This window comes from Malaclemys terrapin, chromosome 7 (assembly GCF_027887155.1).
Source record: "Malaclemys terrapin pileata isolate rMalTer1 chromosome 7, rMalTer1.hap1, whole genome shotgun sequence".
In the NCBI taxonomy this organism is placed as follows: Eukaryota; Metazoa; Chordata; order Testudines; family Emydidae; genus Malaclemys; species Malaclemys terrapin.
Genome location: NC_071511.1, coordinates 73840892 through 73851494, shown reverse-complemented (window position 1 = coordinate 73851494; position 10603 = coordinate 73840892).

The following is a 10603-nucleotide window of genomic DNA, read 5'->3' as shown; positions in this document are numbered from 1 at the left end:
GAAATTCAGTCATGTGAGATAATACACAACTTTAGTATGTGTATGCACACGCATGGTCACCATATATATATATTTTAATTAAAATGCACTTCATTCTGTTTAGAGAGGGAAATGCACATTTTCACAGCAAGCTATACCTCATATTTACCAGGCTACACATATTGGCTTATGTAGAACATAGAATGTTTCTTATGATATATATTCTCTCTAGCTGTGAATTTATATACTCTGTATATATGAATTCCAACATTCATTTTTGCATTGTAATGTCAAAATGCAAGTTTACTATAGAATAGACAAAGGTGTGCATTTTCAGTCAACCATCTTCATAGGTAACACAACATAATAGATGTAAGTGGGATACTATTGACAATAAGATATGAATTTGTGACTAATACCAATGATTTTAAACTAAAATGTTTTTTATAATCCAGGTGGTTGAACCAAACTCATAATTAGATTAAGAGATTATTCATAGATTATAAAGACAAAGGAACCACTGTGATTTTCTAGTCTAACCTCCTGTATAACACAGGCCAATGAATTTCCCTGAATTAATTCCTGTTTGAATTAGAGTATCTGTTACAAAAACATCCAAGCTTGAGTCAAAAATTTCCAGTGACGGTGAATTTACTAAAACCCTTGCAAAATTGTTCCAATGGTTAATTACTCTCACTGTTAAAAATTCCACAGAATGCCTTTTGTTCTCAGGGACATTTCAGAAGGTAGCAAATGATCTAACCCAAGTTTTGAGAACAGAAGACACTCTCATGTACTTACATGACTTCCTCCCATGTTTTATGGAAACAAATGAACATCTGGTAGAAGTGGAAGAATTTTCTTTTTAAGGAGACAGGGTTTAGACTTGCACGAAATAAATGTCAATATGCGAGGAGTCACATTACCTTCCTAGGATGTGTAATCAGTGAGAATGGGTTGGAGTCTCAACCCCAGAAACTTGAATGTTATAAAGGATTGGAAGGTTCCTACAAATCTGGAGGAGGTACAGCAGTTTGCAGATCTCTGTGGATTCTATTGGAGATTTGTAACTAACTAAGAGCAACTTTGTCTGGATGGTAAAACACCAGAGCATTTGAGTCACTGAAGGAAGGACTTCTAAACCATGCCGTGCTTAAATTCCCAGCTGTATCCTGTCCATTCATGGTAACCTGTGATGCATCAAAGGTGTCTGTTGGATTTGCACTTGAGCAAATAGATGAGCTCAGTAGGTGCTGCTGCATGGCTTTTGGAGGTCACAAGTTAAATGAGAGGGAAACCAAGTATTCAGTTACACAGCTGGAGTGTCTGGCTATTGTGGAGGCCTTCAAGGCCTATCATCCCTATTTATTAGGTATGGAATTCACAGTGTACACAGACTACAGTGCCCAGCAGTGGTTCCTTACAAAGCACAACGCAGAAAGACACCTGTGGAGATGGATTCAGAAACTGTCTAAATATACATTCATGGTTCACCATAAACCTGGAAAGCAAAATCTGTTGGCTGCTGCTTTCAGCAGGGGTAAGGGCTATGAGAATAGACTCAGCATGGTCTTGTGAAAACATCTGCAAGTACCATCTAAGGCCTCTAAGTTGTGTTTGGTGTGCCAATAGACCCTACTGAAGGAGACCTAGACTGGGGAAGTTCAATGCAGTTCAGGAATGTTTATCCATTGATCTGGTTATCAGTTTGGTGATATATAATGGTAACAGGTCCATTGTCTTACAGATTTTGGTAGTGGAGCTTACAGATAATGGTACTGGAATGACTTCCTGATAAGGAAGTGACAGGTACCTGGGATGCAAAAAGATACAGAACTATGTATCCAACAGATTTTTTTGGCTGGGCATGGCTGTTGCAGATGTTAAGGACTGGGTGCTTTCCTGTCTTGGAAATGCCAGCAAGAAGAGGCAGAACTGCCACAATCTAGTAAACCTTGGGAGTTCATACAGATTGGCTTGAAATGCCCACTCCAGACACACCAGGTGGAAATCGGTATTTGCTGGCACTGTATGACCTCTTCTCTGAATAGATGTTGTCATACAACCACTGAAGGATAAAATGACTGAGATGGTTATGGATGTATTGATGAAACATGTAATGTTGCAGTTTGGCCCACCAAAGTGCATCTGTAGTGATCAGAGGAAGGAATTTGAATCACAGTTGTTACATAAGGCATGCTGACCACTCCAGATAACCAATGTGAGGACTACTCTGTGAGTAATGGGAGAGTGGGGAGAATAATCCACACTATTGGTTCTATATTTAGAGTCAGTGAAGATAAATGAGACTGGGATACGAAGTTGCCTTTTGTCATCTTTGCATATAACATCAGCAGGCACTTAATTACCTATTACTCTCTTTATTGGATTATTTTTGGACTCTGCAAACCTGTGCTTGCCTGTGACTTGCCAGTTCTTGCTGCCTGAACATCAAGATTTAGAGTTGCCAATCCTCCAGGAATTAAAGATTAATCTTTAAAGATTGTCATGTGATAAAACTTTCAGGAATATGTCCAACCAAAATTGGCAACCTTATCAAGACCCTGCGCACCTAAACAGATGGATGATGGAGCAAAGTCTTTCATCTGTTCCTCCACCTTCTGGAATGCTATCCTTGCGTCACTGATAAGTCAGATGGTGAGTGCCAGGAAAAAGGAAAATAATATACCCGTCCAAGAAAGAAGGTGTGGCCACACAACTGGAAAAAGCAGCCTGGAAAAAATCCCAAACTTAACACTGTTTTGGAGGGGACCTCACATAGGCCTGGTCTCCACTAACCCCCCACTTCGGACTAAGGTACGCAAATTCAGCTACGTTACTAACGTAGCTGAATTCGAAGTACCTTAGTCCGAACTTACCGTGGGTCCAGATGCGGCAAGGAGGCTCCCCCGTCGATGCCGCGTACTCCTCTCGCCGAGCTGGAGTACCAGCGTCGACGGCGAGCACTTCTGGGATCGATCCGGGATTGATTTTTCGTGTCTAAACCAGACGCGTTAAATCGATCCCAGAACATCGATTGCCTGCCGCTGGACCCTCCGGTAAGTGTAGACATACCCTTAGTGAGTAAGAAACTAAACAACTTATCATTGCTGATACAAAAAGCAAGAGCTCGCCCCTTTGTAATGCATTGAGAACTGGTGCACAGATTCATTGATAGAATGGAGAGGGTAAATACTGAGGATGCTCAACAACTATCCCAAGGGATGCAGAAGTGCATTTGGAGGTACCCCAGCAGGTTCCTGTGGCTCATAACAGATCAGTTGTGTTGGAGGAATTGCCAGGATGTTCTCAGGGCTACAACATAGTGCTGTCTTCAACAGACAATCTGTCCGCAACAGATAGAACTGACCTAGAGGACATGAACCCTGCACTCACTGATCATCTGGATCCAACTATGAGTGAGGTATTCATGACTGAATATAGGACTTGAGTGGGCAGATGCCCATGGACAAAGGGGTCGACTTACCTTCTGCCCAGTGGGTGCTCGACCTGTTCCACCCCTATTCCACCCCTTCCCCAAAGTCCCCGCCCCACCCCACCTTTTCCTACCTCAGCCCTGTCCCCTTCCTGCCCCCATTCTACCCCCTTCCCCAAAGTCCCCGCCCCACCCCACCTTTTCCCACCTCAGCCCCGCCCAAGAGCGCTGCCAGCTTTTTTGCCACCCCAGGCGGCAGAAGGTCCTACCCCCGAAATGCCGCTCCCGACAGAGGCGGCGGAAGGTCCCGCCCCCGAAATACCGGTGCGGCCGAAGATCCGGCCGCCGCCCCCCAAATGTTAGTGCCCTAGGCGATCGCCTAGGTCGCCTAATGGGTTGTGCTGGCCCTGGCCCCGCCCCCTTCCTGCCCCCATTCTACCCCTTTCCCCAAGTCCCCACCCCTGCCCTGCCTCTTCTCAGCCTCCTCCCCTGAGCGCACCATGTTCCCACTCCTCCCCACCCCCAGAAAGTCCTAAGTGCCACCAAACAGCTGTTAGGTGGCGGAGGGGAGGGAAGTACTGGGAGGGAGGGGGTAGAGCGGGGACATGGCACACTCGGGGCAGGGAGAAGGAGGGGGAAGATTGGCTGCCGGTGGGTGCGGAGCACCCACTAATTTTTCCCCATGGGTGCTCCTGCCCGAGCATCCACGGACTTGGTGCCTATGTCCACAGAAACCTGTGTGGATGGCAGACTACCTTGATTCTTAGGCGCTACTGTTCAACTTCTTATTTATTTGTTTGTGTATGTGTGTGGGAAGGTTGTGATATTTAGTATATAGACAGCACCTCCATCAGTAAATGATGCTATATCCTTATTTTAGTGTTAAATTGTCTTGTACGTTATGCTGTTGATTTAAGCTAGGGAGCTAGTGGGAAGTTTAGTTCTGCCTGTGTGTACTAGAGTGGGTACTTGCAGTAAATCCCAGTAAATCTCTGATGCTATGAGTATTACAGTATGTACAGACTGTGATCATGTCACCCCGTAACTTTCTCATTGTTAAGCTAAACAGATTGAGCCCTTTGAGTCTGTCACTATAAAGCACTATTAGGACTAACCTTCTTGGCCTTTTTCAGGTCCATATTTACTGAATCCATACCAACCTCTTTCTCCTTTTGGGTGGTGGCACAACCAGGTCACTTATATGTTGCACTGGAGGTGCAGTGTAATATAATGGTGGACAAGAGGATACTGCTAATTCTTTGCCTGACCCTTATCCAGTTCCTAAGTCAGTCTTCCATGTCGTGAGAAAAAATCCTGTATTTCCTAGGGAAAAATGCATAAAGACAAGAGCAATGAAGAAAAACCTTAGAAAATCTGAATCTCTTTTTATCAAAGTGTCAGTTTTTTTGTAGATATAGGTAATGCTGAAAGACGATGTTAGCAAGAGCTTGATTTTCAGACTTCAGTTGGAGTTGTGGATGGTCGGCACTTCTGAAAATCAGAGTGCAAGAGATTAAGTGTTAGAAGTTCATCTGCTGGTAGAAAACCTGAGGAAATTATGTTGTTTTTATCTAGGGATAAGGAGAAGAATTTCCCTCCTTTCTTTCTTTGGAAGTCTATTTTTCATCAACGCATCAGAGAATTATAAAGGTAAATCCCACTGACACTAATGGGAATAATGAGCATAAATACCCTGAGCATTAACAGGGTATCTCTTATTGTTGGCAGAGTTAGAATACTGCATATTCTAAAACATTAATAGAATTATCGGGTGCTGAATCAAGCAATTTAACCTGGAGGAGCTGAACATTTTTCCTTATGTTATGTTAATTCAAGGACAATTGCCAAGCAGTACCCAGCTGAGGGCTGCAACAGGAAATTTACAAGTAGTCCAAGTATTACACCTAATTTGTAAAAATAGAGCAGATTGTAGCCACTCTTTATTAAATCTTTATTAAAGAGGTGCAGAGCAATGAGGCTGCAGTTCCCAGTATCCATTACTCCACTTTAAGCGGAGTGGTCCTGGAACCGCAAATATCCATGGGTTGCACCTCTTTTTTTAAAGACCTGAGTGGATATGGGCTGCACTGTAAAAATGTGTGAGCCCAATTTGGCTCTCAGGCTTCACTTTGTAAGAATATTATAAAAAACTTGTTTCCAGATAACTCCATTTAAATCCATATTGTGTCCTTCAGACTCTACAGTGCATGGAAGCATGTTTTTGCACTCTTGAGTATACTCTACATGAAGTGTATGAGTCTTAGTCTGAAATGATTTATCCACAGAGTAAGAGACAGGTTTTATAATGGAAACATTGCCAGAACCATGACAGTCAGGTCTGATGTAATGCTGTATTAGTGAAGGCATATTGTACTAAGGGTAAATATGGGAACAGTGGTGCAGGCTAGCTTCTTGATACTACACACCTCCATACCTTTTGCTAAGAGGGGAAAAATGAAATATGGTTGTTAATGGATATCAGCAGTCCCTGTTTTATACAATTAGGATGCTATTGGAAAAGGCTGTATCAATTGCAAGGGAACTTTATATTTCAGTGTCAAGTTCCCAGATGTTTTCTGTATGTTTGTCTTGCTTTTTTTCCTTAAAAAAAAAAAAAAAAAGGGGGGGGGGGGGGGGAGAGAATCCAATTTTCTACACCCTGGTAAATTCAAATCTCTCCAGAAGTCACAAGCTGGCTGATTTACTGCTTTCTTCACTAGCAAGTTATCAGCCAATGTGTGATGAAATGGAAAAGTTAGTGAGGACACTCTTCAGTCCAAACAACTAATTTAAATAGACTGTATCAGTTTAAGGTGTGCAAGATGAAAGAGAACAACAACAGGAAAAAATAAATGTTTGATAGAGAAAATCTACAATTTTTTATAGACTTTTCTTTTGTAGGGATATTAAAGAAGGTACTAACAGTGATTCCCCCAAGTGACAGTGACCCCCTCATAATTTGGCCCCCACACTTTAAAATCCAACAGTTTCACCAAGTACAAAAATCTCTTGGGTCTTCTGTTAAAACTTGTAAGCTACTGTCTGTAGAAACCATTAATTATATCTATCCTGTGAAAGATATTTTACTACTATGTAAAACTTACAAACAAGTTAACTGACCTTGTTCTTAAAGTAATTAATACAATGTAAACAAACACTATAAGCTGTTAAGTAACTTTCACTTCATTCAATGGCTCCTAGGACAGACCCCCACCCTTTGTAATTAAAGGGCCGGGAGTCTCAAATAAATTAGCACACACTCTGAAAGTGGTGGAGACAGTAAATTAAAATATGGTTAAGGGATGGAATGTATGCTGATAAATGCTTGATATACATGGATGGTTAGGAAGGTGCCAGCCTAAAAAAGAAGTATCCATCGGCCAAAGAATGTGTCAAGTGAATGACCAGAAACCCCCGGAGGGTAAACTGGGACCCACCCCATCACCTGGAAGGATGAGAAACACAAACTTTGGACAGTGTGAAGCCACCAGGAATGTGCCACTTTGGAAAGGAATGTGCCATCTGCTGACTGAGTCAGCAACAGCAGAATAAAACAGCTCCCATAAACTAACATAGGAACTAATTCCTATAAGAATGGACTCTAAAGACTGATGACTTTGAGTCTCTGGTTCTGCTGCCAGCCTCCAGGAGCATCAGGTGTACCTGACACAGACTCGGCTCCATCCTCATGACCAAGATATCTGGCCAGTAACTTGGCATGAGCAACTTCTAGGCTGGTAACTATAACACCTATACAAAACTTAAATAAATAATTGTGTAAATCTCTCTCTCTCTCTCTCTCTCTCTCTCTCTCTGTATGTGTGTATGTATAAAAAATAAGTAGTCAAACAACGTTGTTTACTTTTATCTTTTGCTTTATCAGTATATTTACAATAAATGTGGCATCTTTGCCTTATCCCTCTTAATAAGATCCTGCTGGTTTTTATTCTATTGGTATAACATTTTGGTGGAGAATTGCGAAAGGGGGAATATTGGTAAAATGCCTCAGTTATTGTGAACATTGGTGTGCACACAGCTGGCTCTATAGAAAGTGGTTCTATTTTTGGTTAACCAAAGCCTACTGACCTCCGGTGGGTAAAGGCTTCATAAAAGAGCTCATAAAAACTTTAAGCTACAATTAATCTTATCCAAAGTGTTCACTGAAAAATCAGGGGTAACAAGAGCCTATAGGGCAAGGTAAAGCTGCTCGCTGAACAAAATCAGGGGTAGCAGGATAAGATAATTTAGGCTGTGTCACTCGCTGCAAGGGTTCAGGGGTGACAAAGAAAACTATACACGTGTTAAAAATGTTTAAGAAAAAACAAGGGAGAACAGTCTCAGAGACAGGAATGGAGTTTGAAGGAGCTCCAACCTCACCTTTTGTAAAAGAAATAACACCCTTTAAACAAATCCTTCAGAGATATGGGCACAGTCCTTGGACTGAACAAGCCCTTGCAGATGCTTGCTCTATTTCAAACCTGGAGGATAGATTGGCCCACTATATCCTCATATGTAAACCCCCAAATGCAGCAAAAAGAGACGCTGCAGGGATCTGGCTGCTGTGGGAGGCTTGTAATAACAGCTACCTCCGCCTAACAGCCTGTACAGAGGAAAACTTACTGTTTCTCGCTCTGATCCTGGGAAGGATTTTTATATTTGGTGGATGAACCCTCGGTGGTAAAAGCCCGAGCAATACAGAGGGAAGCTTAGCGTCTCTCCCTCTGGCCCAAAGTGGGTTAAAATCATAAGATACAAATCTTGTTCTGTTAAACCAAACTCTGAAAAATATAGGAGTTTGGGCAGTGTAGTGTGGTTTATGTTTGTTTGTTTGTTTTGCTTTGTTTTGTTTTTCTTGTGAGTGATATTGTGGTCATTTCACAATATTGAAATAAATGTTTAAAAAAAGGAACCAGGAAGGGTGGGGGCTGGTTAAAAAGCCCACCCTCCTTGCTAAATTGGTAGTGAAACCTAGCTTGTGCCCATGAAAAGAAAAGGTTCATTGGAAAAAGCAGGATCAGGCCCAGACAAGCAGGCAAGCAACAGATAAAGAAATTGGTTGAAAGCCTTAAGGGCATAGTGGCAGGAGTAAGAAAGCAATAAGTGCAAGCATGAATCCCTGGAACAATACTTAAAATGGTAAAATCTAATTGATAAAGGTGTCATTTTGGAAGATAAACAGTAATTTAAGGAAAGACCCTAAAAAGTTAACTCTACAGAGGCTAAACAGAATTAAGCAGTTAAACTTTGTAAAAATGCTAAAAAGTACTATGTTAAAGAGAAAAGAAATTCTTGGTTCCTTTGCAGCCATTCTGAAGGAAAAATGGGCCCTTTTCCAAAGGAATGTCTGTAAATAATCCAGGTATTTGAAATAATTTGACTATAAACAATTTAGTCAAATTTGTTAAAAACATAAGGGAATTCTATTAAAACTTAACTGACCCAAATGTATAAAGAAAATATAATCTATGTACAGCTATGTAAAAACAGCAATGTAAAAAAAATGTTAAAAAAAATGTGTATATATCTATTTGTCTGTAAAAATATGTAAGGTTCTAAGAACCTAAACCAACACATCTGGTAACACTTTGGCTTTTCCCTTCGACTATATAAATATTCAAATCTGCTGGGCAGTTTTTGATTTATAGTCTGCTTTCTTATTGTGACATCTGTGCATGAGGTGAGAGCTTAGGGATAGAGCTTAGATCTGTGTAAAGTGAAATTTTCCCTAGCATGAGTAAAACTTTCCTATGTAAAATTTGTTCAGGTGTAATGGAAAATGTCCAGGTTTGAGGCTCCTAGACATAGTCTTGCTATTTGGCTAGGAGTTGAGAATCTTGAAACACAATAACTTCTGATTTTTCTTGACTCGTGCCTTTTTAGTCAGCATTACAAAAATTATTGATTTCCTCACTCACAAACATTATTAATAACCAATCCCTTTATGACTGGTGTATGTCTCCTCAGCTGTAATGGCACATTGAGGAGAGGAATCCTTGGTTTTTTAGTAGGCCAACCTGCCTTTGAAAAAAGACAACCCTTTCTTTTGCCCATTCCTAGAAATGAATCCACACTAACTTAACATTGACTTATCCAGTCTGTGGAATTTTGAGGAAGTTTACATCTAAATCCAGAACTGGATCAGAATTTATAAGAATGAACAGAATCCTAAATCAGAACAACCATGTGCTTTGCAAAGGTTCAGGTTCACCTCTCAATTTAGGTCTGAATTTTAGGTCTTGGGCCCTTCTGTAATGTGAAAGGTTTGAGTATCTTTATCTGTAGTGCTCCCTCTCCTTTTTGTAAAATGGCCTCTGTATTTTCAGCTGCTAGCTTGGACCAAACTGGAAAGTGCTGAGATATCATGAAAGAGACTTGTGTTTTTCACACTCTTTCTGGCCTGATGTGAAGTTTCATGAATGAAACTGTTCTTGGGAGATTTCAAATCAAATTTTGTAGACTCATGCAGATAATTTGCACAAGCACTCAAAGGTTTGTATTTGTACCCAGCCCTGCATTTACCTAAACTAACTCCAAACCTTTTGAGATTCCACATTACCTCATGCTTTTTCAGATATGGTGTGTGACTCTTAGATTGTTAGCTGCTCAGAGCAGTGATAGCATTTTTCTAGAGGCTTATAGAGCGTTGGTCAACCTTGCACACAATAAATAACAATATTAAGGTTCACCCATCAGAGTTTTCAACAAATACTAAAAAAGGATACATAAAAACTAAACAGAGAGAGGTATAGGTACTGCTGAAACTTGTAACCATGCAGGGAGGTAAAGAACACAAGATGAGTTCTGCCACTTGTTGAATGCCACCCCGCCCCTAAAAGATTATTACAATACACAATATTACTTTTAAAATGCACGGAGAGTCAAATTATGAGGTCTTTACTGAGCCAAGTTCCTTCTGAAGCCAGTGTGAATTTGCCTGAGTATGGGCTAATTAAATGCTGGGTAGACCTTAGAATCTGTCCCTAAGAAAATAAAATAAATCTTTGTTCCAGGATGGAAATACATGTTTCCAAAGAACAAACTCTTGAGGAAAATATACAGCTTTGGCTAATGTTTTATTCTCTAGTAGTGCACCATTCTACCTTTGTGTATTCCACTACTCAACACTCTCTCCCCTCTATTAAATTATGTGTTGGAAATGGCAATTGTGACTGATAAGACTTTTCCTTC